Source organism: Chiloscyllium plagiosum, chromosome 6, assembly GCF_004010195.1.
Source record: "Chiloscyllium plagiosum isolate BGI_BamShark_2017 chromosome 6, ASM401019v2, whole genome shotgun sequence".
NCBI classification, from domain to species: domain Eukaryota; kingdom Metazoa; phylum Chordata; class Chondrichthyes; order Orectolobiformes; family Hemiscylliidae; genus Chiloscyllium; species Chiloscyllium plagiosum.
This window is the reverse complement of record NC_057715.1, coordinates 89,727,491-89,754,727: the sequence shown is the minus strand read 5'-3', so window position 1 is coordinate 89,754,727 and position 27,237 is coordinate 89,727,491. Positions and strand designations below refer to the sequence as shown.

At 40.2% G+C, this 27,237-nt stretch overlaps 1 protein-coding gene across 4 annotated transcripts in view; it reads left to right on the top strand.

Moving 5' to 3' along the window:
- dclk1a (doublecortin-like kinase 1a) overlaps positions 1-27,237 on the top strand; it is a 345,606-nt gene that overhangs the window by 20,858 nt on the left and 297,511 nt on the right. The gene's annotated exons all lie outside the window — the stretch shown is intronic.

Here is a 27,237-nt window from a genome sequence, read left to right as displayed (position 1 = left end):
GGTATTCCCAAGTAAAATTATTGAATATGTATCAACACTTTTATTTAATTAGAGAATCCTATCTTCCTATCATAACATTGTTGGAAGTCTTCTATCACTTGACAGTATTGCCAGAAGTCAAGTTACCTGACTGGCAACGCAGGACTGGATCATTTGCACACCAAGCATTTTAAAATCATGATTCTGCCTCTAAAACAAATGACATTAGTTCCTAGCAGAGGTATGATTCAGTCAGTCTAGAAGAGTAGTTAGAATATTCCATTCACCACAGCTGTTTTTTTTTGTTTGAGAAACTTAGTTATCTTTAATTTAGCAAGCATTCAATTGTTATTGCTTAATTAAATCTAATTGAATAGTCACATTGAGCAAGAAATCCAGAACAAATATGGAAAATACTAAGTATTGTAATTTCAGATGTGATTGTTAATTAGGTTATTAACCAATGCAAAACAACTCCCAATCCTCTTTGAATCTTTATTCTCTCCCAACAAAATATTCCTGAGCTATTAAACATGGAAGGCACTTTTCACAGTCATTACTGCTTTGCTAAGTTTTGTGTAATTTTAAAAAGATAGTATGGAACACCATGCAAGTTAGTGTCCAATCATCAGTTTACTAAAGGAGTAGGGTGTTAAATTTGACGGGGTTTTATTATTGACAGGATTGAGATGCACGATTAACCTGCGCCCATTCAATTTTAGGCAGACAACATTGCCAACTTTGTACTGCCACTTCCTTTGAATGATTGTTAATTCAACAAATTCAAGATCCAACAAAACTGAGAAAATCATTGACTGCACACTCAATGTTAAATTAAAGGCAGTCTGCACCTCTTAAAGAGGAGGTGCATTTGGTCGGAGCATGTTCTGACAGTTGTACAGAAAATCTGATCTGGGCTAGAGAGAAGGTTGGTGTATCATGGGAGGATGTGGGCTCCAATGCTTTCAGAGCCAGAAGTAGCAAGTTTGAAAGCCTTGGTGGAGAAGGTGGAAAGAGGAGAGATGAACCCTTTAGGACACCAGAAGGAAACCTTCCAATGACACACTCTAAAGTATGTCAAAACAACCATGATGATCAATGACAAGAACCTGGACTCAAGGACATGGAATCACTTCATAGGAGTGGGCAATGTCTAAGAATGCATCTTTAATTACATGCTGTCACCTTCAGAGTTTACAATTCTTCCAAGTGCCTGTAGTCCATGAGATCCTACTCCTGTATCTTAAATTGCCCCTTTCGTTGTAATTATTTCCTTAGTCAGCAAGTCCAATGAACTCCATTCCCAGACCTAAGTTTCCCATTTTCTCCAGGATTCTGTGGACAGCCCCCTATTGGGCCAACCCCCTCCGCCTCACAACCATTGGACAGTCACAACTAAGCATGACCCAGTCCACAGGTTGATTCTCACAATACAATGCTTTTGAACTCAAACATAAAGCTAGGGTAACAACTGTTTTTAGAACCTCTTAAAGTAGGCTATTAAAGAGACAGAACTCTGCAACCTCTCAGTCCTTTAATCAATGAAAAAAAATAGAATTTTTCATTGTCATCAGCTTAGGATAATTAATCCTTCTCCCCATGTATATTAATTGTTAAAAATTTTCACACTTTAATAACAACTACTTTAAATCAAAACACAAAACCCAACAGCAGGAGTTAAAGAGTTTTTAAATGACAGAGACTAGCTTACAGACATATAAAAAAATCAAAGAGACATAGGAATTACCCCTCAATAAAATAGACCATGAGAAACAGGAACATGAGTAAGCCATTCAGCCCCTCAAGCCTATTCTGCCATTCAACAGGATCAAGGTTGGTCTAACATTCCTCACTTCCACTTTCCTGACCTTTGTCCTGTACCCCTTGACTTCTCTTCCGATCAACAATCTATCTATCTCAGCCTTAAAAATACACAAGGACTCTGCCCCCACAGCTTTCTGTGGCAAGGAATTCCAAAGACTCACCACCCTCTGAGAGAACGAATTCATCTTCAACTCAGTCTTAAATTGGCACCCCTTTATTCTGAGATTGTGCCCTCTGGTCCCATGAGGGGAAGCATCCTCTCAGCATTTTCCCTTTAAGAACCCTATATGTTTCAATAAGATCACCTCTCATTCTTCTAAACTCCATGAGTAGATTCCCAAGCCAGTTAGCCTTTGCTCAATAGACAATTCTTCCATACTAGGGATCATCACAATGAACCTTTCCAGAACTGCATCCATTGAAATGATATCTATACTTAAATAAGGGGAACAAAACTGCTCACAGATATGGCCTCACTTGTACCTTGAACAGTTGCAGTAAGACTTCTCTACTCTTATTCTCCAATTCTCTATCCGCATCAATATAACACCTTCAACACAATGGGCTCTATCTTATGACTTAACCTTTTGAGAGGTCTTGTCAAACATGCTGACATTCAAGCTTTTCTCTTGCTTTCCATAGAGCATTTTAAACCTACTATGTAACATTCCATCTTCTCCTATCCATTAGCTTTAACTTCACACTTTACTTTTTATCTCTTACTTTCTCTGTGTACACAAATAAATTACCAGAGCTCTTAATTTATAAGAGTGGAGTCTCAGTTGTGCTTTACCTGACAAAAAACAAATAATCAGTTCTTATGAGCCGAGTAGAATTTATCAAGCAATATTTTACAAATATTCAACAGTAAGTAGTGTTGACAATATGGAAGGCTGAGAATAATTTGGAAGGCACCAACAGAGGTGATGCCTTGCTACTTCTGGCTCTGAAGTGACATTACATTAAACTGCAATTGTGAAGAATGATAACGCAGAAGCAATTGTAAAAGTGCCACAAAAGACAATTTCAATCTCATATCAAAAAACCAAAGAACTGCAGGAAATCAGAAACAAAAGCAGAAACTGCACGAAAATGCAGCAAGTTTGGTAGCATCTGTGGAGAGAAGGCAGAATTAAACGTTTCAAATAAAGCGTTAATCACATATTGTTCTGACAAGCAGTGCATTGCTGAGGCTTGGGAGGAGAAATGCTCCCCTAGCTTATATGGCTTTTCATTTCATGGTTCATAAAGTTAAAAAGGTAGGCAATCACATTTACTATTTTATTTTAAAAATGTATCCTTAATCACGTTTTTTCCAAATCAAACATTAAAGCTTTCAGAAACAAACACAGTAAATGCTGGAGAGGCTCTGGTTTGGCAGCAGACCTGTGGAGAAAGAAACAAGAAAGGTAAAGAGTCCAAATGACTCCTCTTTGGAACTTCTCTCTCCAGAGATGCTGCCTTTTGAGTTTCTCCTTCATTTTCTGTGTTTGTTTCAGATTTCAAACATCCACATTATCTTGGTTTTAATAAACCTTTCAATCTGCCTTAGCATTAAAAATATCCTGTAGAATATTTGATTAGTGAATATTATTGATACTAGTGGGCAATTTGCAAGGGAGTTACTAAGAACAATTTGTAGATGGAACCAAAGCAATATTGATAGAAGTGAGAATCATAAATCAAGTGCAAGAGATCAATTTGATAACATTGAAAAATTACCTGCTTGTTTTGACAGCTGAGAATGTATCAACAACATACAAATGTATGGAGAATAAATTTCTGTGCATTAAATTTTTAAAAATTAACAAATCAGAATTACATTTTTAGACTAAACAGTTTGTCAGTTTTTATGTACATTATTGATTTACCAGAATCATGAAATAATTTATTTTGGATAAAATTTGATTAAAACCTGAGAAAATTAGTGAAATTAAACAAGCTTACAGAAAATATTATGGACTGAAAAGTCAATGGATCTATCCACTATTAGTCTTTCTGACCCATTTGTCAACTTTATCTGATAGTTCCAATGAACAATCTGCTAGTCTCCAAGCTCTGGCCAAGTAGAAACTCTAGGATGTTGGCCATTGGTGCCCGGTTGCATGACTCTGGTGCTCTCCAATTGACTTATTTAATAATGTTACTCCACACAGTAGTCATATCAATAACACCAATGGTTTGATGTCTCAAGTGGCATCTGTGTAATATAAATCTATGTTTTTTGAGGCAAGAAATGCTGAAAATCATGTTGGTGTGGGTATGACACCAGAGCTACATGGAGCAAGTTGGTCATACTGACTTGACACCAGTGCTGCCATTTTAGAGCTAAAGGTTCCATATATTACTTAATTTCTTAACCACATATAGTAGCAAGATTACCCCTCCAAAACTGTTTAAGGGACCATCAATTTCTCTCAAGTTATTTGCTAATTGATTTCTTTTGGCTGTTGTTGCTATTTTACAAGAGTTTGACACTTTCTAAAGTTGTTTTAAGTTATCAGTGCAAACTGGAAATGGTATGGTTGTTGCTCAAGGATTTTTTTGCGGACTTTCACAAACCAGTTGTACCAAGTGGGGAGGTGCTGGCCAAGTGGTATTATTATCAGATTATTAGAACTGGTTGTGTTCTGGGGACCTGGATTCAAATCCCACCATGGCAGATGGTGAAGTTTGAATTTAATAAAAAATCTGGAATTAAAAGTCTAATGTTGACCATGACACCATTACCAATTGTCAGGAAAAACCTGTCTGGTTCACTGATATCCTTTAGGGAAGGAAACAACTGTCCTTACCCAGTTTGACCTTCATATGATTCCAGACCCACAGCAATGTCATTGACTCATCACAGCCCTCTAGGTAATTAGGGATAGACAATAAGTGCTGGCCCAGCCAGTGATGCCCACATCCCATGAATGAATAAAGAAAAAAAAGATTGAACTGATAAGTATTCCCCTTGAGAAAGCAATATAACTTGGAGTTAAGCACCTCATCCTACCGTGAAGAGGAGGATGAGTTGCTGGAAGAGGGAGAAGGAGATGTCTTGGCAGGAAGTCAAATTTGCTCAGAGTTTGCCAGAAACCAATTCTTCGACTTGAACATCAGAAAGGAAGAACATATGAAATAGTCATGGAGTCATTTATGATATAGAAGGAGTAGGGTCGGTGTGGACTTGTTGGGCCGAAGGGCCTGTTTCCACACTGTAAGTAGTCTAATCTAGTCTAATCTAATCAAAGGAAGAACATATGAAATAGTCATGGAGTCATTTATGATATAGAAGGAGTACCATCAAGTCCAGCTATGGATCTATTATGGTGTATCTCTGCGGCACTCTCTCTCTTCTGAGGGCTTTTACATCCCACAGTAGGTGTGCTGATCAGAACTAGATGCTATCCTTTATTCGGCACATAAATAGAGCCTTATAAAGGCTTTCAACTTACCCACTTTTGTATTCAATGCCTCGATATATGAAATCCAAGATCGTTTATGTTTTGTAGATCACTTTCTCAATATACCCTGTTACTTCAAAGATGAACAAATAGACTCCAAGTCCATCTATACCTGCACACTATTTTCTCTCTTGTCCCTTTGCCTAAATGTATAACCTCGTGCTTCTGCTATTTGCCTGTCCATTCCATGAGTTTATTTATATCTTGTTGTAGGCAATTTTATATTCTTCTCACTGTTTGCCATTCCTTTGAGTTTAGTGTCATTATAACATTTTGAAATTGTACTCCTGCATTCCAAGATTCAAGTCATTAGCATGTAGTGAAAAAAATCAATAATCTGAGCACAGACTCATGGGGAATTCCAGTGTCTACTATTCTCCAGCCTGAAGCATAGTCATCTAGTAAAACTTGCTGTGTTCTGTCTTTGAGCCAAAGTTTTGATTTCATTGAACATCGACCCTCCTGTTCTATAAGTTTAGATTATTTTAACCAGAATGTGATGTCAGTTGGCTGATTTATTTTTATGAAAGTTTTAAAAAATCTAGGTCAGACTTTTAAAATCAGGTCTGGAACACTGACCTAATCCTGTATATCTCCAAGAGTAGGTGACTGTGAATCCTTGGAATGTTAATGGGAAATTGTTTATTGTGGTGGTTCATGACACTGAAGGGAGAAAGTGAGGACTGCAGATGCTGGAGATCAGAGTCGAGTGTAGTGCTGGAAAAGCACAGCAGGTCAGGCAGCATCCGAGGAACAGGAGAATCGATGGTTCGGGCACAAACCCTTCATCATGACATTGAAACGATTAGGTAGCTTCCAGATCTGATTAATTGAGGATTGATTTGAATTTAGAAATTCCTGAAATTGAAAGTTTTTGAGGGCAGCAGGGAGAAGAGCTGACTGGGGTCAGAAGCATGTCTTGCTTCTCGCCTAGAAATGAGATTTTTTTGAAGAACAGGACAGGGAAAACACAAAAGTTGAAAAGTGTGGTGCTGGAAAAGCACAGCCAGTCAAGCAGCATCCGAGGAGCAGGAGAATCCATGTTTCGGACATAAGCCCTTCATCAGGCTTGTGGGCTAAGAGAGCTGAGAGATAAATGGGAGGTGGTGGGGCTGGAAGGAAGGTAGCTGAGAATGCAGTAGGTAGATGAAGGTGGGGGTGAAGGTGTTAGGTCGGAGAGGAGGATGGAGCAGATAGGTGGGAAGGAAGATGGACAGGCAGGGCCATTCATGAAGGCAGTGCCGTGTTGGAAAGTTGGAACTGGGATAAGATAGAGGGAGGGTAAATGGGGGAACTGGTGAAATCCATATTGATCCCATGTGGTTGGAGGGTCCCAAAGCGGAAGATGAGGCGTTCTTCCTCCAGGTGTCGGGTGGTTAAGATTTGGCGATGGAGGAGGCCCAGGACCCGTGTGTCCTTGGTGGAGTGGGAAGGGGAGTTAAAGTGTTCAGCCACTGGGCGATGGGTTTTATTAGTGCAGGTGTCCCAGAGATGTTCTCTGAAGCGATCTGCAAGTTGGTGTCCTGTATCTCAGATGTAGAGGAGGCCACATTGGGTGCAATGGATACAGTAGATGACGTGTGTGGAGCTGCAGGTAAATTTCTGTCAGTTGTGTAAGGATTCTTTGGTGCCTTGGATGGAGGTGAGGCGGGGGTGTGCGAAGGTTTTGCACTTCTTGTGGTGGCAGGGAAAGGTGCTGTGAGGGGAGCGGGGGTGGTGAGAGCTGGGGGAACTTGGATCTGACAAGGGAGTCGCAGAGGGAATGAGCACTCCAAAATGCAGGTCATTTGGGGAGGGAAATATATCTCTGGTGGTGTGGTCTGGTTGTAGGTGAAGGAAGTGGTGGAGGATGATGCGATATATCCAGAGGTTGGTGGGGTGGAAGGTGAGGATCGGGATATGCTGTCCTTGTTGCAATTGGAAAGGTGGGGTTTAAGGGCAGAGATGCAGGACATGGAGAAAATGTGCTGAAGAGTTTTGTCGATTATGTCAGAGGGGAAATTGCGGTATTTGAAGAAGGAGGCCATCTGGGATGTTCTATGGTGGAACTGGCCCTCCTGGGAACAGATGAGGCAGAGGCAGAGGAATTGGGAATAAGGGATAGCATTTTTACAGGAAGCAGGCTGGGAGGAGGTATAGTCCAGGTAGATGTGAGAGTTGATGGGTTTGTCGTGGATGTCCATGTTGAGTTGGTCACTGGAAATAGAGATGGTGAGGTCCAGGAAGGGGAGGGAGGTTTCTGAGATGGTCCAGGTAAACTTGAAGTCAGATGGAAGGTGTTTCTGAAGATGATGAACTGTTCAATCTCCTCGTGGAAGCATGAGATAGCGCCAATACTGTCATCGCCCGAGTCTCAACCCCTTCCCATTTATCTCTCTACCCCTTTGGCCCACAAGCCTCATGCCTGATGAAGGGCTTATGCCCGATATGTCGCTTCTCCTACTCCTTGGACATTGCCTGACTGGCTGTACTTCTCCAGACTACACTCTTTGACTCTGATCTCCAGCATCTGCAGTCTCACTTTCTGGGGAAAACATGAAAGTTCTCTGAACTTTACCTCAGGCTGGGTTATTGAGTATATTCAAGATTCAGCACTGAGATAGACAAATTGCACTTTGCTCTGGTTATTTCTCTCCTAAATGTTGTCCGATGGCATCACTGCTACTTTTCACTTTTGAACCCATATCTACCTCCCTCGTACTTTGAGAACTGGGGAGTGGTTACACATTGGAATATGCCACTATGTGCACCAGTTGATGCAAGTAAAAGATCAAAGTAAAGTTGCCATAGTCCAAAGGGCTGCTTTCTCATCAGCGAGAAAAATTACTGTTGGTGAGTTTTACCTGAGGGTCACCATACTTCAGGTGAGGGATGAGGTTGAGAAGGAGAGTCGTTTGTGGTAACCTCAGCTGGTCAATAGATACAGTTAGGAAGAAGCTAGATAAGCATGTGGGTGAAGAAGATTTAGAAGTCCACGCTGACATTGTGGCATGTGGAACACCAGTGTATACCAGTTGGGATGAATATTTGTATGAATGTACATAATAATAATTGTGCATAAATTGTGCAAAAATGGTCTTATATTCAATGACTTTAATTTGACATCTTGGCTCACTGTTTATATCACACCCTTATTTGTGACACAATTTTCTGGGACTTCCATGCCCTAATATTGCTCTAATGTCAATATTGTGTACGGGTCTTCGTAAGCATCATTGTCATGGCTTATCTCTTGTCCAAATCAAGAGAAATGAATAGAGAAAGAGACCACACAAGTAATGAGAAAGAACAAAGAAAACTAACGTAGGAAGCAAAATATTGACGGAAGACAATAGTTTAAGAGGATGAAAATGGACAGAAAAAGCAAGAAAAACCAATTTGAACAAGTAGAAAAAGGAAATTGTAGTATAATTACACTCATGCAATACTATGAATGAATTTTAAGATAGATTTGTGACATTTACAAGTATTCTTGACTGTAAAGTGGCGGAACAGCAAATTCCATTTGTTATAATCACAAATAATGAAACTGCTTCCATAGGAAAATGGAGGCATTACCGGATAAAAAAAACGAAGTTGCCTTCTCCTATCCTATCTCTCCACGCTTCGGGCTCTCTGCCTTTATTCCTGATGAAGGGCTTTTGCCCGAAACGTCGATTTTGCTGAAGCTCCTCGATGCTGCCTGAACTGCTGTGCTCTTCCAGCACCACTGATCCAGAATCTGGTTTCCAGCATCTGCAGTCATTGTTTTTACCTTAATGACAGTTGAGTTAGCTTATCATTTCAATCAATCCTATCAGTTGGGCACCAGCAGATCCAGACATTAATGCAGTAAACGTCCACTGGTGGAAAGCTTTGGGAAGCATAGGTCCAAAGTTAACATTCTCCTCTCAAGCCTGTAGCATTTACCACATCATATCTTGAATTAGTAGTATACAATCAACCAAAATTATTTTCTGAATAAAAACTAGGTACCAAAACAGCTTTGTGCTCTGGAAATGATTGCTGGCTGACGTGAACTGGATTATGAATGGGAACATTTGCATGAAAATACTGCCAAGACAGATAAAATATCTTACAAAAACACTTCTAGGAACAATTTCCTGTTTGCTGATTTGAATCTTCACAGCTTCATTCCTCCTCTTCTGGGCTTTCAAGGTTGGGTGTCATGTTAGGACCTAGTAAATTTTGTCCTTAACAAGGTCCGTAAACCTAAATAACAACCCTGAATGGCTGCAGGGAGATTAGTTTGCATCAGTGGCATAACAGTAGCAATTTTATGATGCTAAATGAAATTCAATGGGGAGTCTCACAGCAAGGTTGCAATTTGATTCATTTTGTCAAGGCTAATGATGGAGTGGAACAATTGTCCAGCAGTTCATGGGGAATTAAAAAATCATGATGCATCATTTTGACAGACAAATTGCTTAGGATGTTTTTGCCTAACTGATAATGGGAAAGGCCTTTAATTCTGCAATGTGCTTCCACAATTGCTGGACCACTATCTTGAAAAAATTCCAATAAAGTCAGGAAGCATGCAGAACTAGCAACTTGAGCTTTATTCTGACATAACAACAGAACAAATGTAGAGCATACTTCTGCAGTAAGCAGTATGTACTTTTGGTTTTCTCAGTTTTTAATTTTTTTTGATTGAAGTTGTTAAGTTATAGATCGATTTGCATTCCCTACAGTGTTGATACTGTGAGCACGATTTCCAATGCTGCTTCACTGAAACCTACTCTAATTCCTCATTTACATTTCACAAAACCTGATCTGGAATAACTTCCTTCCTATTTGGCTGTGAAGATACTAAGCAAATCAGTTCTGAGTATGCATTTCAAGAATTTCTTGCCCCCTTCCTTTGCACTGTTTTTTTCTCATTCCTCGGTCAATTTGAGGATAATTGAAGTCCCCCAATCCCACAACATTATCACTGCTTATTTAAAATAAATGTATGATGTTCTTGTAGATTTTTCTCCTCCATCTCCTTCCCATTATTTAAAAGTCTGTTTTGATAGTTTTATGGTTTTGCACTTTACAATATTGGAGCTTTTCTTTGCTCCTTAAATCTAACCAAATACCTTATTGCCTTTGAGCCTTCTCGTACATCCTCCATTTCCAAGACTTTAGCAGTGTTTTTGGGAACATCACCCTCAATTTTCTCCCATACCTAATTATTCCTCATGAATAAAACTATAAATAAAAATTAAAATCTAAAATAAAAAAGCTAGTCTAATGGTCATGATTTGGAGACGGGGGTTAGACTGGGGTGTACAAAGTTAAAAATCACACAACACCAGATTATACTCCACAGGTTTATTTGGAAGCAGTAGCTTTTGACACCACTTGATGAAGGAGCCGTGCTCCGAAAGCTAGTGCTTCCAAATAAACCTGTTGGATTATAACCTGGTGTTGTGTGATTTTTAACCTAGTCTAATGGTGACCATATAACTATTGTAGTAAACACCCATTTGGTTCACTAACATCCTTTAGGGAAAGAAATCTGTCATCACTACCTAGTCTGGCCTACATGTGACTCCAGACCCACAGCAATATGGCTGACTCTTAACTGCCCTCTGAGCAGTTAGGAGTGGACAATAAATGCTGGCCTAACCAACGACGCCCATAATCCATTATTAAATAAGAAAGCTACAATAGAGCCAGAAATGTTAAATTTCTATTCCTGCCCTTCCTTTAGCCAGATTTCAATTTTTCCAACGATATCAGATCCTTATATGGCAAAGTATTTGCAGCACAAAAATCTTTGTGACATTCCAGGTACTTGTAAATACAAATTTGCCTCGCTCTCCAATTCATTGCCGTCCTCCTGTTTCTGGAGTAGCCTTTTTTTTAATGTGGCTTCTCTTTCCTAGACCTCGATGCTGCTGTTTGTCCTTTGATACATTATCCTGGTTCCCCTCCCCCTGCCTTAAAATGATAAACTCGACTGCACCAACAAATGCACTTGTATACAATAGCTACATGAAGGATGTCAAATGAAGAAAGACAGGAATTCTGTAATTGAAAACGGTCTGCCAGCTGAGATACTCTGATGTTTTGACACATGGGCATGAATACTCTGGTCAGCTACACCTCACACATTTCAGCTTACAATATTTGTCAGCCACTCTCTTTTGTAGAACAGAGCTAGATTTTCAGATAAGTGTTGTTGTGATATTTATTCATATTGCCAGCTCTTCCTGTAGCTGGATGAAATGACAAATTGGAAAATATGTGTAATTCCTTCCATCTAGTGATAAAATCATTAGCATTATCTTTTTCCTGGTATCTATGAACAAGAAAACATAATGGATTTAAAATATGTCACTTATATAACCATTTCTTTCCTTCAACATTGTCTTTACAGTTGCAGCATTTTTGCAGATTACAAATTAGTCTGATTTGTCTCCATGGTAAAATAATTGTCAAAGCTTGTTGCTAAGCAACAGCATCTGCAGCGTGAATCTGCAGGGCTCTGTAATTCAATGATGTCATTCTCCAAGTGATGGGAAGTTGAATGATCTGTGGTCCATGGATTGACTAGTTAACAGAAATGCAACTGGATTAACAAATCAACTGAATTTGCAATTATCTTGTTAATTGGGGAAATAATAGATTTAGGATAACCAACCTTTCCTGACTTTTAAGGGATTGTCCCTTAGTTTCACTGTTTGTGCATCCCTTAATGGATGTGTTTTGACCTTCTTAATTTCCAAGACATCCTGTGAGAGATTGAAACAAATACAGAAATTGCTGGTGAAACTCAGCAGGTCTGGCAGCATTTAGGAAGAAAGCAGAGTTAACATTTCAAGTCTGGTGAAGTTTCAACAAGGTTGGGGTAGTGTAAGTGAAAGGAGAGATAAACAGATAGGTGAAGATGGAGTCAAGACTAGAGTTGTGCTGGAAAAGCACAGCAGGTCAGGTAGCATCCGAGGAACAGGAAAATCGACATTTCAGGCAGGAGCCCTTCATCAGGACTCTAATCTTGACTCTGATCTCCAGCATCTGCAGTCCTCGCTTTCGCCTAGGTGGAGATGGAGCCTAGAGACAGAGAGCGAGAGAGAGATGTGAACAGGTAGGTAAACAGTGGGAGTATGGCTGGGAGGAGCGCAGAACATGCATAAGTGATAATGAGATCCTAGGGTAGCAGAGAATGGGTAGTCTGTGCTGAAAGCAAACTATGTTTTGTGAAAATAGTCCTGAGATTGGGTGAAAATGTGTTGGCTGTGCTAAAAGTAATCCATATCATTACATGACTGGGTGTGGTGGTGGTGTGGTGGTGGGGGTGTGAAAAGCATAGAAGCATGGATTCAGGCTCTTAAGTATTGACCTCGATGTTTGAGTTCCAGAGGCTGTAGATTCCCCAAGTGGAAAATGAGATGCTGTTCTTCACGATTCTGCTAAAGCTCGATGTAACACTGCAGCAGGCCTGTGACAGAGATGCTGGTATGGGAGGAAGGTGGTGTGTTTAAACAGCAGGCAATCTTTTGGGGTAATCTTTACAGACAGAATGTCAGTGTTCTACAAAACAGTCACCAAGTCAGTGTTTCATCTTCCTACTATAGAGGAGACCACACCAACAGCAAATACAGTAGACTAGATTGAATAAAGTACATGTAAGTCACTGCTTCACTTGGAAGGTATGTCTGGGTCTTGGATGTTGAGGAGGGAGGGGGCAAATGGGCAGTTGTGACTCCTTCTGTGATTGCATGGGAAGGTGCCATGGGGGTGTGCGGTGGAGTTAGGAACAGAGGAAGAATGGACCCAGGAGTTCCACAGAGAATGACCCCAGTGAAATGGTGATAAAGCAAGGGAAGAGATTATTTCTAGTCATGATGTTGTCATGAAATGACAAAAGGAAGGAATGAGAAAGTCTATAGCCTTAAAACTTGTCCTTAAACATTTAGACTAAAATGTAATGTTGAATTATAGAACACATTTGCTGCACACTAGAGAATAGACAGGCAGGGAGGGTAAGGCAATTAAGAACTTTTGCCTCAACATCAGTGAATCTGTATAAACAGGACACTGAGTGATAACATTCACAGCTGTTCCTTTGTGAAATTAATAACAGTGTTTGATTCTGACCTCAAAACGAAACTCGGTATCAATTAACTTCTCGCCCGAATTATTATCCTTCACTGGTATCTGTCTAGTTCAGAACATGCAGTGCTTTTGTAACTTTCTGTATAAAGAAAGCCTGTTTGCGACAGTACAGCTTTTGTAAACTTTTGTGTATGGTAGTCTGTTTGTGATAGTACAACAGAGTAGCCTGATAGGGCTCTTGAAGAGCTGATATCCTACTCTCCTGGGTTATTGGAATCCAGTTAGCCTGGCTTAGTATGAGTGTTATGATGTAACAGTGATGCTATTAGTAAATAAAGGGGATGACTAAAATTAAACTATGATTGGGAGTTGCCGGTGTTGGACTGGGGTGTACAAAATTAAAATTAAACTAAACTGTCTGTAAGAGGTTTTTTTATTCCAGACTACCAAAAGTAGGATCTTCGGGATGAACCAAGACAGACTTGCAAGTTGAGCCCACAAGGAATTCCCTGGACTGTATCAAATCTGTACTTTATCAGTATCCTGTTAGAGGTGACGGAAATGGCAGCTTACAATCCTTTGGATGTGGAGGCTAGTCAGGTGGTAAGTGAGGACCAAGAGTAGCATGACTTATACACTTAATGGTAAGGTCCTCAGTAGTGTTGCTGAACAAAGAGACCTTGGAGTGCAGGTTCATAGTTCCTTGAAAGTGGAGTTGCAGATAGATAGGATAGTGAAGAAGGCATTTGGTATGCTTTCCTTTGTTGGTCAGGGTATTGAGTACAGGAGTTGGGAGGTCATGTTGCAGCTGTACAGGACATTGGTTAGGCCACTGTTGGAATATTGTGTGCAATTCTGGTCTGCTTCCTATCGGAAAGATTTTTGAAACTTGAAAGAGTTCAGAAAAGATTTACAAGGATGTTATCATTGTTATGGGTGGGAAGAGAACAGGTAGGGCAGAATGGGGGGATGGGTCAAACACGGCTAAGGGTCCCGTCAACCATGGTAGTGGGTATCCTTGGTTGAGGAAAAAGGTGGACATTTCTAAAGCACCCCTGCAGAAGGTTGCATCATCAGAACAGATATGATGGAGATGGAAAAAGTGGGAGAATGGGATGGAGTGTTCACTGGAAGCAGGATGAGAAGATGTATAGTCTACGTCACTGTGGGAGTCACTAGGTTTGTGGTGGACATTGGTGGCCAGTCTATCACCAGAAATGGAAACAGTGATGTCAAGGAATGGAAATGGAGGAATCAGAAATGGATCAGTGAAGTTGAGATCAGGGTGGAAATTGGAAGTGGAATTGATACATTTTTCAAATTCAGAACAAGCGAGGAGGCAGCACTGATGATGTCATCAATGTTCAGATGAACGTGTTGTGGGAGTGGGTTGGAGTAGGACTGGAAAAAGGAATGTTCCACAGCCCCCCCCCCCCCTCTCAAGAGAGAGACAGGCATAAGTAGGGCCCATCTGGGTACTTTTGATTTAAAGAAAGTGAGAGGAGTTAAACGAGACGTTGTTCAAATAAGGACCAACTCAGCCAGGCGGAGGAAGGTTATGGTGGATGGGGACGGTTCAGGCCTTCTTTCCAGAAAGAAGTGGAGAGTCCTGAGACCATTTTGATGGGGGATGGATTGCCAGGACCAGTATCAGGAATACCGAATGGCGGTGTCGATTTGGTGAAGTTGCAACGAAGGACCACTTGCATGCCAATCAACAGTAGTCAGTAGACCAGGAGAACTATCACCCAACCAGTGGATCAATATTAAGATCTGCAGTCCTGCCATAACAAGTCATGAATTGAGGTGGACAATTAAAAAAGCAAATAGCTGGTGAGGGTCCACAGATATCCTTATCCTCAGTGATGGAGGAGCCCAGCACATTAACGTGAAAGATAAGGCTGAAATATTTGTATCCATCTTCAGCCAAAATTGCAAATGGGTGGCACATTTCCGTGAGCTACTGAGATTCCCAGCATCATTGATGCCAGACTTCAACCAATTTGATTCACTCTGTGTGAAATCAAGAAATGAATGAAAACATCAGATACTGCAAAGACTGTAGGCCCTGACAAGATTCTGCCAATAGTACTGAAGACGTGCTCAAGAACTATTTGCACCTCTGGCCAATTTGTTTCAGCCCAGCTGTAACAATGCAGAAAATTGCCTGGTGTGTCATGTGCAAGAAAAGCAAGATAAATCCAACTGAGCCAATAACTGTCCCATCAGTCTAATTTTGATCGCCAGCAAAATCATGGCAGTGGTTGAAGACAGGCCTATAAAGCACACTTACTTAGTAATAACATGCTCATTGATGGTTAGTTTGGATTTTACAGGGCCACTTCTTCTTACCTCATTACAGCCTTGATCCAAACATGGTCAAAAGAGCAAAACTCCAGAGGTGAGGTAACAGTGACTTATCTTGATGGCAAGGTAGTATTTAGGTTGCCTCAGCAAAATAATTAATGGGAACTGGGGAAAAACTGTCTGGTTGGAGTCATTCCTGGAATAAAATTAAGATGATTGGGGTTGTTGGAGATCAGTCATCTTGCCCCAGGACATCTCTACAGGGGTTTCTCTGGATAATGCCCTATAGGCCCAACCATCTTCAACTACAAAAACAGAAATTGTTGGAAAAGCTTCAGTAGGTCTGACAGACCTGTGAAGAAAAGTCAGATAAGGTTTTGGCTCTGGTAATTCGTCATCAGAACTTCAGCTGCTTCATCAACAACCTTCCCTCCATCATAAGGTCAGAAATGAGGATATACACTGGAGAATGCAATGTTTAATAGTATTCATGATATCTCAGATACTGAAGCAGTTACATCCATATGCAGAAAGACATTGACAATATCCAGGCTTGATCTAATGTAGGCAAAAGTGAGAACTGCAGATGCACATTGATCAAATGTGTGGCAAATGATCTGTTAGTTGTTCAGTGCCAAACAATGACCATCTCCAACAGGACAGAATCTGACCATCATCCCTGGAAGGTCAATGATATGGCTATTGCTGAATCCCCCCACTGTGAACATCCTGAAAGATGCCATTAACGAGAAACTGAACTTGATAAACCATATAAATACTATGCCTACAACTGCAGGTCAGATACCTGCTATACCAAGGCACTGCCTGCCCACCATTGACAAGGCACAGGTAGGGAGTGTGATGGAGTATTCCCTAGTTGCCTGAATGAGTACAGCACTAACAACACTCAAGAAGCTTAACACCATGCATAAAACACAGGAGCAGAAATAATCTATTTATCCCAATAAGTCAGCTCTTCTATTCAATGAGATCATGATAGTCATCAACTCCACTTGCCTGCCTTTTCCCTATAACCTTTGTTTCCCCAACTAATTACAATCCTTGAATATACATAAAAACTCAGCCTTGATAGCTCTCTGTAGTAAAGATTTCCACATCCTGACTACCTTCTGAGGGAAGAAATTTCTCTACATCTCTGTCCTAACTGGGTGACCTCTTACTCTGAGATTATGCCCTCTGGTCCTAGTCTCTCCCACAAAGAGAAACAACTTCTCTTCATCTACCCTGTTAAGTCCCGAGAATCTAGGACAAAGGAGCCCACTTGCCTCGCCTCTCATCCACCACCTTCAACATTCAATCCTTTCACTACCAATGCACAATAACAGCAGTGTGCAGTCTATATGATGCATTGCACGACTCATCAAGGAAAAAATGAGGACTGCAAATGCTGGAGATCAGAGTTGAAAAGTGTGATGCTGGAAAAGCACAGCCATCAGGCAGCATCCGAGGAGTAAGAGAATCATCTTTTCGAGCATAAGCTCTTCATCAGGAATGAGGGCTCGTAACTCACCAAGGCTCTTCTAACAATACTTTCCAAACTCATGACTTCTACGGCTGAAAAATACTTTTGTAACAGTAGTAGAACACTGGCAAGATCCCCTTCAAGACACACATCATCTTGACTTGGTACTATATTGCTGATTATTCATTGTCACTGGGTAAAATTCCTACAACTCCCTTCCTAAGAACACTATGGGTATTACAACACACCAAAGACTGCAGCAGGTTAAGAGAGCAGCTCACCATTACCTTCTCCAGGGCAGTCAGAAATGGGCAATAAATGTTGGCTGAGGAACCAGTGCTGACATCCCATGAATGAAAACAAAACGTAAAAAGACATCCTAACTTATATAAATAAGAGTTTAACACATGCTTCAGATTCACCTGTAAATGTTGGTTTATAATGAGTCGAGCAGAATCTGGGCTTGCTCAATTCCAGATCCTTATTGCTCTTTGCAGCCATTGATAAAAGACAAGTTTAATTTATTTTAGTTTAGATATCCTTCTAAGCCTTGAAGCAATTAGGAGCTGAAGTGCCCACACAACCCAAAGCAATTGCAACTAATCATTCCTGGAACTTGTATTTGGCAAAGTAAATAGTTGGTCATTTATTCTTAATAAAGGGTGAGCTGATTATGGAGGTGCAAGATGTTTGTCCAAACACTAATAGTGTGACTTCAACATCAGCTTCAGGTTGGACTTGTGTCTACTGGTTGGTGCTTGTGCAGTTTCCATGCCTTTGATTTTGGGAACAGAATGATGTTGGTGAAGATACCTAATTTTGATCAGGTCAATTGATTAGTTAAGACTCTTTGGGAATCTGATGATCACCTATTGTTATGAATTGCATAGAGTACTCATGAAGTGGAAGGCAGGAAGCTAGAGTTTGTTTGTTTAACTGATAGGACAGAGAGCATGGTCCCTTTAAGAGATAAAGTGCTTTTCAAAGCTTGGAGATTAAAAAAATGTCTGCAAGCAGCTGTACGTGCACAGACAATTTTAAAATGGAAGCATGTAACAATTGGCTGTGTGACTGAAAAACCTTAGTTTGTTTAATTCTTTTGGAAACTAGCTTGAATCCAGCTGATTAATTTAATCCAAGCCCTTAGATACTGAAAACCTATCTCACTTAAACTTGATGGTTTTGACTATTGGGAACCAATCTGATTGTAAAGAAATTAATCGGTCATAAAGAAATTAAATTATAAAAGATGCAGGCATTTTGAAAATTGAGCCAACAGCAAACTGCCATCTGAAGAGAGAGCAAACCTGCCATCTGAGAAATAAATACTGGGCTCTCACAAGAAATCTTCATGTTCTCTTAAAGAAAAAGGACCATCTATCTATTACATGTACCACGGCACTTTTAGGTACTATTCTAGAGGAAAGAAATTACAGCAAAAACATAGGAAAAGGCATTTCAGATAGAGGGAGATGACGGAAGAAGATTCTGAAACTTTTGGGATACAATCTGTGTGAACTTTGACAGACTGAGTTTTAATTTATTGTTTTCTTATTTTTGGATTTATATAAGTGGGACCTGTGTTATTGGAACAGCATTCTATTAGAATCTTGTTTTTGGGAATTGGTAGTTAGGGAGGGATTGATTGGTTTGTTAGTAATTCTGTTAATTTGTTCACTGTTGGAGTTAGATAAGTAAATTGTTACTTCTTAATTATAGAGTGGGTAAAAGGATTCCATTTTATTTAACCACTCCTTTACAATAGATTGAGGATAAGAGGTAGGTATATCACCTTTCACACTACATTTATCAGATTACGAGGCAAGGTGAGCTTCTCTGCGTGTTTGGGTTTTAATTATCAGAGGGGTGTCAATGTCCCCTTCGTAACACTATATATGTTAAGCATTCACAGAGGGACTTTCAGATTGGAAGTAAGCATTGGATTATTGTTTTTAAATTTGAATATTTAATTGTTGCACCGTTGAATTACAATTGAATTTAATGTCATGAATTTTTTCATCAAATGGGCAGGACAAGTGACTGAGGTGTCAGTGGGGGAGCACTTTGGGGTCAGCAACCATAATTCTATCAATTTTAAAATAGTGATGGAAAAGGATAGACCAAATCTAAAAGTTCGAGGAAGGCCAATTTTGACTGTATTAGGCAAGAACTTTCAAAAGCTGACTGGGGACAGATGTTTGCAGGTAAAGGGATGGCTGGAAAATGGGAAGCCTTCAGAAATGGGATAACGAGAGTCCAAAGACAGTGTATTTCTGTCAGGGTGAAAGGAAAGACTGATAGGTGTAGGAAATGCTGGATAACTAGAGAAATTGAGGCTTTGGTTAAGAAATAAAGGAACCACATATCAGGTATAGACGGCAGAGATGGAGTGAATCCTTAGAGTATAAAGGCAGGAGTATACTTAAGAGGGAAATCAGGAGGGCAAAAAGAGGATATGAGATAGCTTTGTCAAATAGGGTTAAGTAGAATCCAAAGGAATTTTATAAATATGTTAAGGACAAGAGGGTAACTAGGGATAGAATAAGATCAGCAAGGCAGCCTATGTGTGCAATTGCAGGAGATGGGGAAAGATGCTAAACAAATATTTTCCCATTAGTGTTAACTGTGGAGAAGGACATGGAAGATGTAAAATGTGGGGAAATAGATGGTGAAAAATCTCCATATTACTAGGAGGAGGTGCTGGATGTCTTGAAATGCATAAAAGTGGATAAATCGCAGGGCCTGATCAGGTGTACCCTAGGACTCTGTGGGAAGATAGGGGAGTGATTGCTGGGCCCGTTGCTGAGATATTTGTATCATTGATAGTCACAGGTGAGGTGCTGAAGACCGGAGGTTTGCTAACATGATGCCACTATTTAAGAAAGATAGTAAGGAAAAGCCAGGGAACTATAGACAGGTGAGCCTAACATCGATGGTGGGCAAGTTTTTGGACGGAATCCTGAGGGACAGGATTTACATGTATTTGGTAAGGCAAGGACTGATCAGGGATGGTCAGCATGGCTTTGTGCATGGGAAATCATGTCTCACGACCTTGATTGAGTTTTTTGAAGAAGTAATGAAGAGGATTGATGAGGGCAGAGAGATGGATGTGATCTGTATGAACTTTAGTAAGGTGTTCAACAAGGTACCTAATGGGTGACTGGTTAGCAAGGTGAGATCTCATGGAATTCAGGGAGAACTAATCATTTGGATACAGAACTGGCTTGAAGGTTGAAGACAGAGGGTGGTAGTGGATTGTTGCTTTTCAGACTGGAGGCCTGTGACCAGTGGTGTATCATCAGGAATCGGTGCTGGGTCCATTGCTTTTCATCATTTATATAAATGATTTGGATATGAACATTGGAGGTATAGTTAGTACGTTTGCAGATGACACCAAAATTGGAGGTGTAGTGGACAGCAAAGAAGGTTACCTCAGAGTACAAAGGGATCTTGATTAGATGGGCCAATGGGCTGAGAAGTGGCAGATGGAGTTTAATTTAGAGAAATGCGAGGTGCTACATTTTGGAAAAGCAAATCAGAGCAGAACTTATTCACTTAATGGCAAGGTCCTAGGGAGTGTTGCTCAACAAGCATACCTTCGAGTGCAGGTTCATAGCCCTTGAACGTGGAGTCGTAGGCAGGTAGCATAGTGAAGAAGGCATTGGTATGCTTTCTTTTCTTGGTCAGAGCATTGTGTACAGGAGTTGGGAGGTCATGTTGCGGCTGTACAGGACATTGGTTAGGCTACTGTTGGAATATTACTTGCAATTCTGCTCTCTTTCCTATCAGAAAGGTGTTGTGAAACTTGAAAGGGTTCAGAAAAGATATACAAGGGTGTTGCCAGGATTGGAGGATTTGAGCTATACGGAGAGGCTGAATAGACTGGGGCTGTTTTCCCTGGAGTGTCGGAGGCTGAGGGGTGACCTTATAGAGATTTACAAAATCATGAGGGGCATGGTTAGGAAAAATAGACATTTTCCCTGGGTTGGGGGAGTCCAGAACTAGAGGGCATACATTCAGAATGAGAGTCGAAAGATTTAAAAGGGACCTCAGGGGCAACTTTTTCACGCAGAGGATGGTGCGTGTATGGAATGAGCTGCCAGAGAAAATGGTACAATTACAACATTTAAAAGTTATCTGGATGGGTATATGAATAGGGAGGGTTTAGTGGGATATGGGTCAAGTGCTGGCAAATGGACTAGATTAGGTTAGGATAACTGGTTGGCATTCATGAGTTGGACTGAAGAGCTTGTTTCTGTGCTGTACATCTGTATGACTCTAAATAAACACATCTAATAATTCAACATGGAGATATGTATTTTTTATGTGATTAAAAAAGGAATATATATGCAAGAAATTGTATGTTTCTTTTGTCAATTTGACAATTGTTCTGCTAGATTTTTCCTGGTTTCTGTACTTTTGAAGGTTTCAACTCGAGCAGGTGTTTGTTCCCACATGCAGTGATCTCCAGGGAACCTTATCAGATTGGTCATTCTCCATGTGTGAGCCTAGATGCTGAAAGTACTTTTTATTTGTGGGGAAGTATTACATCATTTTTCATTCTGTCATCTTCAAGTGAATTGAAGGAAAGCTGAAAGATAAGTTTTCTTATATGGGCTCCCTGGATGAATGCACCTACTTTGGAAAAATCTCTTCTGCTTCTGATCCTCTTATGACTTGAGCATTACCTGGTGGGAAAACTGCAGCCTTTTCCCACTCAACTCAAAAATAAAGTTAATAGTAAACTGCATAGTTAAAGAAGGATCAAACCATTTTCAGTGAGTGCTTTTGTTGCCTGCTTGGAGGGCAGGTTGAAATAGAGGTTGGGGTCAGTGATGGTCCACTCATGCAATTTCTACTGCCTACCTGGCTTCAAATAATTGAAGAGTAAGAATACCCTAATGATATACCAGCCAGAATGCTGAAAAGTTGGAGAGGAGATAAAGCAGCCATTGAAAAGAATTTTCCAAAACCCTTTGCGAAGGGAAATTCTGCTGAAGAAATGGAGGACACCAAATGTTACGGAGCTGCTCAAAGAAGGTTTTGGGGTTAAGTGGGGGTTTCACTTGCTAATTTATGTTAGTTCTTGTGAATATGTAAAATGAAGTTAAATTACTGAATACTTCAATCGGCATAAATGGATTAGGAACAATCACTAATGGTTTATAATGGTAGCCGGTCTTGCTTGACCAATTTAATTGGATTTTGATTTATTTTGTGCAGATGCTAGACAAAGGGAATGAGTTTTCATAAGGCATTTGGTAGCGTGCCAAATAATAGATATGTTAGGAAAATTCAAGCATCATGTGTTAAAGACCACATGAATGGAGAGCTGTCTACAAAACCAAAACAAGGAAAACATTTTTTCTTAGTGAGGGGGTGCGTGTGTGTGGCAATCTTTAAAGGAGTATGTCTTAAATCGTGAGATGCTTAACAGGATGGAGGATGGAGACATTCAAGTAAAGAAATACACAGAATCAGCAGCATAATGGTAATGTTGCTTGGCTAATAATCTAGAGGCCTGGAATAATGCTGCCGGCACATTCATTCAAATTCCATTCTGATAGTTGGAGGAACTTAAATTCAATTATTTAATAAATCTGGAATTAAAAGTTAGTCTTAGCAATATTGATTATGAAACTACTGGATTGTAGTTTAAAAACAGAAAATGGTTAGTTAATGACCTTCTGGGAGGAAATTTGCACTTTTATCCCGGTCTGACCTGTATTTGATTCCAGAAATGTAGTTAATGCTTCACCTCCCTTTAGAAAGTCCTTACATGCCATTGGTCAAACTGCTACAGAAAACTAAAATAACAACAAAATAGGGTAAACTATCTGGTCTGTACCAAGGCACTGAAAGTCACAAAGGTACATCCTGCTTAGAACATATTAGGCAACTCAGAACATAAGAACATAAGAAATAGGATCCAGGAGTAGGCCATCTGGCCTGTTGAGCCTCCTCTGCCATTGTATAACATCAGGGCTGATCTTTTCATGGACTCAGCTCCACTTACCCACCTGCCTACCATCACCCTTAATTCCTTTACTGTTCAAAAATCTATTTTTGCCTTAAAACATTCAACTAGGTAGCCTTAACTACTGCATGGGTAGGGAATTACACAGATTCACAGTCCTTTGAATGAAGAAGTTCCTCCTCAACTCAGTCTTAAATCTGCTTCCCCCTTATTTTGAGGCTATGCTCCTAGTTCTACTTTCACCTGCCAATGGAAATAACCTTCCTGCTTCTATCTTATCTATTCCTCATAATTTTATACATTTCTATAAGATATCCCTCATTCTTCTAAATTCCAATGAGTATAGTCCCAGTCTACTCAATCTCTTCTCATAAGCTAACCGTCTCAATTCCGGAATTAACCTAGTGAACCTCCTTTGCACCCCCCTCCAGTGCCAGTACATCCTTTCTGAAGTAAAGAGACCAAAGCTGTGCACAGATATGGTCTCACCAAAACTCTATAAAGCTGCGGCATTACCTCCCTGTTTTTAAACTCCATCCCTCAAGCAATGAAGGACAATACTCCATTTGCCTTCTTAAGTACCTACTATACCTGCAAACCAGCGTTTCATGCAAAAGGACAACAAGGTCCCTGTGCACAACAACATGCTGCAATTATTCACCATTTAAATAATAGACCATTTTGCTGTTATTCAAACCAAGATGGATGACCTCACATTTACCACCATTGTACTCCATCTGCCAGAGCCTTGCCCACTCACTTAACCTATCTATATGCCTCTGTAGACTTTCAGTGTCTTCTGCACACTTTTCTCTATCACTCATTTGAACGTCATCTGTGAACTTTGATAGACTTGGTCCCCAGCCAACAGTCGCAACACAGTTCTATTTAATCATTATCTGTGAAGCTCATGGCCCAGTATATCCCTCAATTTCTCATCACCATATAGCTAGGGGACTAATACTGGCTCAGTAAAGAGTTTAGGAGAGTCTGTAGTTAGCACCAGCTGTACCTAAAAAATGAGATTCCAACCTGATGAAACTAAAACAACAGAAGCAGTATATGACAGAGATGTCACAATTAATTAATCAGATCGTAGCTCTGCAATCCTGTCACTTCTAGTGATTATGTGTGGTGGACAACTAAACTGTCTTTATGTACATATATACATAACTAAATATACATAACTAGATATGCATATATTTATGTACATAACTAAACTAAATCTTTGGAAGAGACTCCAAAAACATCCCCAGTATTACCGATGTCAGAGCCGAGCTCCTCAGCACAAAGGAAGAAGCTGAAGTATTTGTTTTCAGTCAGAAGTACCAAGCAGATGATCCATCTTGGTTCCCTGAGGTCCACAGCATAGCAAATGCTAGTCTCCAGTCAATTCAATTCACTCAATGTAATGTCAAGATGCCAGTTGAAAGCACTGGATATAGCAAAGTCAACAGACATTGCTGCCTTGTAATATTGAAGATGTGCTCCAGAACTAACTAAACTGCTCCAGTTACAACACTGGCATTAGCCTAATAATATGCAAAATTGCTCAGGAATGTCCAATGCATAAAAAATCTAGCAGACTCCAAATCCTACCCATCTACTTCTTAAAAGGAATGTGTCATCACTAGTGCTATCAATAGACTACATAACGATGATTAGTTTCTGTCCTGCCTCCAATCCTTGTTACAGCCTTGGGCAAAACATGGATAAAATAATTGGATTCCAGAGATGAGTTGAGAGGATGATTGCATTTGAGACATCAAGGCAGCGTTTGTCTGGGTGTGGCATCAAGAACCCCTAGAAAAACTAAACTCCATGGGAATTGAGGGTAGAAGATGCAGGCTAATTTTTTCCATTGGTTGAAGCCATAGATAACGCAAAGCAGATGGTTGTAATTGTTGGGGTTCAATCATCCCAGTTCTGAAACATTTCCTCAGGCTAGAGTCAGAGACTTGACCATGTCTAGCTGTTTCTTTAGTAAACTTCCCTCCAATATAAAATTTGGAGTGCAGATGTTAATTGAGTGTTCAATACCGTTTGAAACTGCTCAGACACTGAAACAATTGGTCTGTGTGCAGCAAGACATTAACAACATTCAAACAAGTAACCTTCATGCCAAGTGTATGCCAGGTACTGTACCATCTCCAGCAAGACAGACACTAACCATGTCTCAACATTCAACAGCATTGCCATCATTGAATTCCCCCTTCTATTAACATTCTAGCAGAAACATAACTGGATCAACCATGTAAATACTTTGGATGCAAGAGCAGGAGATGAGAGAGAGTGTCTGGAAATACTGTGGTGAATCACTGTCCTCCTGAATGGTCTGTCCCCTATCAATAAAGCAACATCAGGAGAATGATGTTGTACTCCTTGCTACTTGTCACCTCTCACAAGGTAACCTGCTAATTGATATCTCTTCCATCGCATTAAAATTCTCTCCTACCATCACTGATCCATTTTGTAACAGTGCATACAATGAACAAAATGCATGACAGTAACTTGCTGAGGAATCTTCAATATACCTTTCAAACGTGACCACTATCACCTAGAAGGACAAGAGTGGTTGACTTGTGGGAGAAAGTAACTCCCAGTTCCCCTATAAATTATTCACCATATTGACTTCAGACATCGTCAGTCCTTCAGTCTGCTATGGTCAACCTCCTGGAGTTCGCTCCTTAACCCACTGTGGTCGTATTTACACCAGGTGGATTGCAGTGATTCAAGAAACTCACTACCATCTTCTGAAGTGCAGTTAACAATGGACAGTAATCACTTGTTTTGCTGATGATGGTTACATCCCATGACTGAATTTTAAAAGGTTTTTAAAGGTGGCAATGTAAGTGGATGATGTAATTAAAAAGGAAAATATATATATGGTAATGTTGGATACATTAGTAAGGGATGGCTGTTTAGTTTTTACATATTGACATGATTAGATTATTGAGTTTAGTTTTGTGAGCCACAGGATGTATAAGAGACCATGGACAGGGTACCGTGAAGATTTCCTATTTTGATGCCAGGGAGAAAAGCTTTAATTGTGATGACAGACTAAAACTGTAGGCTTTTCAACCAGAACAAAGGAGAATCTAGCAGAAAATGTAAAAACTTTTAAACTAGGTGATAATAATGAAAAATTGCTGAATCAATAATAGAAACAGGAAAACCCAGGCCTATAATATAAAGAAGCACCAAAGCTGAGAAAATATTAATGGGAAGTAAATCAGAAAGAACAAAGAATGTTCACAGCCCAGGAACAGGCCCTTCGGCACTCCAAGCCTGAGTCGATCCAAATCCACTGTCTAACCTTGTCGCCCAGTTCATGTATCTGTCCAGATGCATCTTAAATGAAGCTACTGTGCCTGCCTCTACTACCTCTGTTGGCAATGCGTTCCAGGCACCTACCACCCTCTGTGTAAAGTACTTGCCATGTGTATTCCCCTTAAACTTTTTACCTCTCACCTTGAAAGCATGACCTCTCATTATTGAATGCTTCACCCTGGGAAAAAGCTTATCTCTATCTACCCTCTCTATACCCTTCATGATTTTGTACACCTCAATCAGGTCCCCTCTCAATCTCCTTTTTTCTAATGAAAACCATCCTAACCTACTCAATTACTCTTCATAGCTAGTACCTTCCATACCAGGCAACATCCTCGTAAACCTTCTCTGCACCCTCTCAAAAACATCTACATCCTTTTGGTAATGTGGCGACCAGAACTGTACACAGTATTCTAAATGCGGCCAAACCAATGTTTTGTACAATTTTAACATGACTTGCCAGCTCTTATACTCAATACCCCATCCGATGAAGACAAGCATACCATGCGCCTTCTTGACCACTCTATCCACCTGTGCAACAACCTTCAGGGTTCAATGGACCTGAACTCCTAGATCTCTCTGCTCATCAACATTTCCCAAGGCTCTTCCTTTCACTGTATAATTCGCTCTAGAATTAGACTCCCCAAAATGCATCACCTCACATTTGCCTGGATTGAACTCCAAAGGAATGATGAAGTGACTTAACAAAAAAATGGGTTCCAAAAAACTGTAAGATTATGGAAGGAAGGAGTGGTTGAGGGAAGCTTTGAGGTCCTGAGAGATTGTGGGTAAGAATAAAAGATTGTGTGATGAATCTTTATTTCAAAACTAAAAATCACACA